Source organism: Ananas comosus, linkage group 20 (assembly GCF_001540865.1).
Source record: "Ananas comosus cultivar F153 linkage group 20, ASM154086v1, whole genome shotgun sequence".
Lineage (NCBI taxonomy): Eukaryota > Viridiplantae > Streptophyta > Magnoliopsida > Poales > Bromeliaceae > Ananas > Ananas comosus.
Window position 1 is genome coordinate 4,659,981 of NC_033640.1, and position 6,379 is coordinate 4,666,359.

Here is a 6,379-nt window from a genome sequence, read left to right on the forward strand (position 1 = left end):
CGAGAAGTTCACGAAGTTGCCGACAACCCTGCTGTAACCAGCCGAAAACACCGAGGACTAGCAACCAAGCAACTTCGAGGATCTAAACACCAAAAATACAAAAAAATGCATTATAACCCTCAAATTTCAGCACCTAAGCTAAAACCTCCACTTCCAATGTGAAAATTCACCTAACAATCTTCAAATTGGGTGAAAAAGGTCCCAATTCCAGTAGACTATGTTGGAGTATCACCCTCTGGTTCAAAATCTCACTTCCTCCAAAGATTGCATCATGAAAACCCAAAAACAACACAAATCAGCTCAAAGCCACCAGCAGCAGAGAAAAACCTAAAATTGACTAAGCTAATCTCAATCAAATTCTGTCAAAATGGGCTCCACGAATTTCTCTTGAAGTTCAAAATCTACCAAACCAAGTTTCGTGGCAAACAGAGCTTTCTACGTCGAACACGAGTCAAAACGCCGAAAGTCGCTACTGGAATTCTGCTGAAACTGCAGTCTTCAAGGTAGAAAGTGTGCAATTTGGAGAAATTAGGAGTAATTTGAGGGATTGCAATGCAAATTGGCCTTCACTGTGAAGAGGAGATGAAAAGAGTTCACTGGGGACGAACTCTAGCTATTTATAGGGAGGAGAAATTGTCAGATAAGCCTAAGGTACAAATAACACAAACCTGCTGTCCCTGCAGAAACGGGCAGTTTCGGGCGCCCGAAACAAGGTTCTGGGCATCCGAAACATCCAGGCTACACACTTACTCCACTTTGGACCCACATCTGGGTGCCCGAAATATAGGATCCGAATTGGCTTCCAGTTCTGCTCAGACCAGCACTCAAGTTCTGGGCGATCCAAATTCAGTTCTGGGCGCTTGAATCTGGCAAAACTCCAGTTTTGCTTATTTGAGTGCGCCGAGTCCATTTCTGCATCCATTTCATGCAGAAACGACTCCGACTCAGATCGACACTCTCCAGATGTGTCGACCAGTCACTAATACTATAGCCAATTCTATCCAAACCTCCGGAACACTACATCGGTGTACAGAAATTAATACAACTGAAAAAGAGGAAAAGCGACAATTATCATCTCTCTACTTCTCTCCTCGTCAAGGTATTTCTCCAAACAATGTGAACCATGCATCATGCATAAGCTTTTTTTGGTATTTCATCGAGCATTTGACATGCACACAAGTAATATGCAAATTGTTTTCGACATTTCATCGAATACTTGGCACGCGTACATGAACAATACAGCATGCACAAATTTTTTTGGCATTTTGTCTAACACTTGGCATGTGCACATAAACTATCCATCATGCACAACTTGTTTTTGACAAATTAAAGCAAATTAAAAACAACGACAATCAATAATTTGATTGGAGCTTTCCGTCGATGGCTAAGCGTCAAGCGGATGATCGCTGTCGTCGTTGTCGTCGTCTATCGCCGACGGCTAAGCGTCAAGCGGATGATCGTCGTCGTCGTTGTCGTCGTCTACCGCCGACGGCTAAGCGTCAAACGGATGATCGTCGTCGTCATTGTCGTCGCCACCTTTACCGCCGATGGCTAAGCGTCAAGCGGATCGTCGTTGTCATTATCCGACGGCAAAGCGTCAAGCGGATCATCGTCGTCGTTGTCGTCATCTACCGCCGACGGCTAAGCGTCAAGCGGATCGTTGTCGTTGTCGTCGCTACCTTTACCGCTGACGGCAAAGCGTCAAGTGGATCATCGTCGTCGTTATCGTCATCTACCGCCGACGGCTAAGTGTCAAGCGGATGATCGTCGTCGTCGTTGTCATCGTCTACCGCCGGCGGCTAAGCGTCAAACAGATGATTATTGTCGTTGTCGTCGCCGTCTTTACTGCCACTTATCGCCGTCGTTGTCGTCGCCCTTACCGTCGACGGCAAAGCGTCAAACGGATCGTTGTCGTTGTCGTCGCCACCTTTACCGCCGACGGCAAAGCGTCAAGCGGATGGTCGTCGTCGCCTTTCTCCACCGCTCATCGCCGTCGTTGACGTCAACGCAACAGCAGCAGGAGGATGGTCACCTCCTTGGTCGATGATGGCGCCACAACAGCAAAAAGGAACAGGCACCACTTCGGCATTAATGACGACGGGGCAACGACAGTTAGCTACGGAGTAAGAATGCCAACGAGCGGTCTTATTTTATTGGTTGGCGACGACCCGGCGTAGTAGAGGTTGATGACGGCATGTGTAGCCCGGTGTGCATAGAAAGCTCGATGTATAAAGTGCCTTGACTAGGAGAGAGAGAAAGAGAAAATAAAAGTGAGAGAATCTAAACCCACCTTTCTATTTGGCTCTTTTTTTTATCCAAGTTTTCTTTTCTCTCTTTTTTTTTTTGTGAGTAGAATCCCCTTCCATATTTTTTTGTTCACTTATCTTTATATAGATAGAGGGTGGTGAAGGTTTATGGTGTAGAGAAGAGTAAATAGTGGAGAAGTGGAGGAAATGATGGAAAAGTGGAAGGAGTGATGGAGAAGTGGAGGGAATAGAGGGAAAGTAGAGGGAATAGTGGAGAAAGTGGAGGGAGTGATGGAGAAGTGGAGGGAATAGAGGGAAGTGGAGGGAGTGATGGAGAAGTGGAGGGAGTGGTGGAGAAGTGGAGGGAATGGTGAGAAGTGGAGAAGGGAGTGATGGAGAAGTGGAGGGAATGAGGGAAGTGGAGATGATGGAGAAGTGGAGGGATGGGAAAGTGACATGGTGGAGAAGTGGAGGGAATGGAGGGAAAGTGGAGGAAATGGTGAAGAAAGTGGGTGGAGTGATGGAGAAGTGGAGTAAATGATGGAGAAAGTGGAGGGAGTGATGGAGAAGTGATCTTTTTTTTATTTTTATTTTTATTTTTATTTTTCTAACATTTGGATTTTAAGCTGACCCAAATATAAAAAAAAGGACTTATAGTTTGTGAATTTCATTATTAGATTAAGATTCTAATTTTTTTTTTCAAATTTCACCCAATAATAGAGTTAACAATCTAACTTTTTGTTCGCGAGCCAGCTAATGTTCAGCTCGTTAATAAACAAACCAAGTGCAAGCTAGATTTTTGAACTTGGTATTTTAACAAATTCGATTCATTTAATAAACCAACGAACACGAACTAGTCCCAGCTCACTGGTGTTCAGCTTGTTTACAACCCTAGTCCTAAACATACAGCGATATTGCTCAACGCATCAAAATTTTGCATACGGAACTGTAGAGAATTCAAACCCATAGCTGATAGTTTCGTGGAAAGGGGGTGGTCTCAAACATTTTGTTTCTATTTTCCACCTGTCTTTGCGAGATAAGGAGGAAATCTATTATGTAGTAGTCACACCACATTATCTATAATCAGTTAATTCTATCTTTTTTTAAAAAAAATAAAAATATAATAAAAATATTTTTTAAAAAATTATAATAAAATAGATAAATTTTAAATATAATATGATTGATTGAAAACATCGTAATTGCAAAATGACTGTCATATGTTTAACTGTTTGGAATACAAAGAGGACAAGGCACTTATTAAAGAAAGGGTACCAGTGCATGTGAATGCCCACTACATTGAGCCAGTGAATTAGCTGCAGCTATGAGTGATGCTTTGGGGATTATGTGTGAGGATGCTAAAGTAGATATTAAGCCTTTGAACTTTGTCCAATTACGCGCCAGTGGTCTCTTTTTCAAATTCAAATAATTGAACACTTTCTTTTATTAAAAAAAAAAAAGCTATATTTGTAAAAAACTTCAAATTTCATTACTGTAGTTTCGTACTTTTTTTATTTTAGTAATCTGTGATTTAAAATATATCAATTTAATACCCTGTTTTTTATTATTTTTTTTATTTTTTTTTTGAGAGATAGGTAGCACGCTATCCGCTTCGTTTATTCCATTTAGAAATAAACTTAGCTGGAAATGTGAATCAACTAGGATTCGAACTTGGGTCTCAGGTACCAACCATCAAGCCCTTTGTCACTTGCTCTAGGGACGGCTGTGTTTTTATTTTTCTCTTTTGTTTATTCTCTCTATTAATTTTTTTTCGTTAAATCAGTGATAAAGTTAAAACTAAAAGATACTAAAGTGAATATTTGATAAACCTAGGTGGAGTATTTGAAGTGTTTTGTATATAATTTAACGAAATTAATATTGACGGAGGAGCTGACGAAAAAAAAAAAGAAACTATAGGATACTAAATTGATACACTTTAAAACACATGGTACTAAAGTGAAAAAGTGCGAAACCATATGAATGGTATTTGAAGTTTACCCAAAAAAAATTAAAATTAAGGCAGTTGTTAGGCTTCATTTAATGAAGTTTAATAACATTTTTATAAAATTAGTGAGTAAATATTAGTCCTTGAATCACTTGAATGTAAGATCTATAACCCTATAAATAGCATTACTTTTTTTATCTTCAAATCTTATTTTTTATTGATGATATACACGCCCTATTCATTCAAATGCTAACATATATTTCAGTAAAAACGTACAAAAATTATTTGAATTATGAACCATTTTGAATTAGTTATCGAACCTTTCAAAAATTTAATTTTACTAACAAATCTTCCAATTTATTTGATTTTAATAAGTCAATAAAATTTTGACTTCAAAATTTGAATACGGTGTATATCTTTATATATTTAGTTAGTATATTTTTTACATTTCTCACAAATATAAATTGATTAAAATAAGTGATTAATTTAAATTTTAAAGTCAAGCTGACTAATTTAAATCAAATAAATTAAGAGATCAGATAATAAAATCAAGATTTTTAAAATGTGGATAGTCAATTCAAAATGATTCTAAAAGGTGCTGTATATTTTTATCTATTCTTTCACAAGTCTAATTAGGTTTGTTTCTTAAAATAGAAAAAACAAAAAAAAAAGTGAACCATTAAATGAGTCCAAATTTATAAAGTGCGAATGTAGTATTTTTCAACAAAAAGATTAGTAAATATTAATTGCACTAATTTTTTTGCTAAATTACAAAAAAATTTCTTGTAACTGGCATTTTATTTTTTTTCTTTTTTTTTCTAATTTTAAAAAATCTATATTTTGCTATTTCAAAATTTTAGAAATATTTTTATAAAATTATGGTGCTAATGAAGAGGACAAAATGATCAAATTACTTTTATATTTATTCTAGAGAAAAAAACATTTCTAATATATTTTTATTATTTTGAAAAATAATTATAATACAAATTATACGAAATAGACGGAATAGCGATAAAATACTGGTAGCAGGGGAGACTTATGTGACTAACAAAATGACCAAGTCAATTCTTTTGCTTATTCTAGAAAAAAAAAAATCTTTTACCGTTCGGGTATAAGTAAGCACTAGCTATTACAGGGATAGATACAAGTATGGGATACGAAAAATAGCGTTTGGATAAATATTGTGTTGTTTTCGGGGATAAAAAAAGTAGCGTTTGGATAGATAATATGGAATAAGAAAAATATTAGATAGTTTTATATAAAAAATGGAGGTGTTGGTGGGAATAGTTATACCGGTTATTATAGATAACTGAGAACTACTATTCTCGGGTAAAAAATTAGCGTTTGGGTATAAAGGGGATAAGGGCCTATCCCTATCCCTAAGTTATAATATATATTTTTATTATTTTATTATAAATTATTGGAAAAACTTCAAAAAACCCTTCTGTGGTTTCGTAGTTTCTCACTTTGCCTTCCTGTGGTTTAAAATGTATCAATTTACTCCCCTGTTGTTTCTTTTTTCTCTTTTTCTTACCAATTTTATTATTTTTTTTCTTAAATCAGTGCTAAAGTTAAAATCAAAGGGTACTAAAGTGAATATTTGATAAATTTAGATGGGTATCTGAAGTTTTTTGTATATAATTTAATAAAATATTAACGAAAAAGCTATCAAAAAGATAAAAACGAAACTACAGAGAGGTAAATTGATACATTTTAAACCACATGGGGGCAAAGTGAGAAACTACAAAACCACACGGAAGGTTTTTGAAGTTTTTCCATTATTTTATATGAAATACAAAAAGCAGTGACGAAATGTGAGAGAAATGAGCTAAGGTATCGTTTGGTTCGAGGATAAGCAAAAAGTGACAATTCCAGGGATATGTATAAATTGAGGTATAAGCGGGGATTAAATCAATTTTGCGTTTGGGTGAAAATTGGGTTATTCTTAGGAATAAAAAAAATAGCGTTTGGTTAGGTAAGATGAAATAATAATTAAAGTGGGTAGTTATAAATAAAAAATAATAATATTACCCTCCCTCTTATTATATTTGAATTTAAATTTTAAATTTTTAAATTTAAGATTTTAACTTTGAAATTTTAAAATTTGAAATTTAAAATTTAAAATTTAAAATTTGAGAGTTTGAGATCAAATTTAAATTTAAAAAATATAAAATATAAAATTTTAAATTTT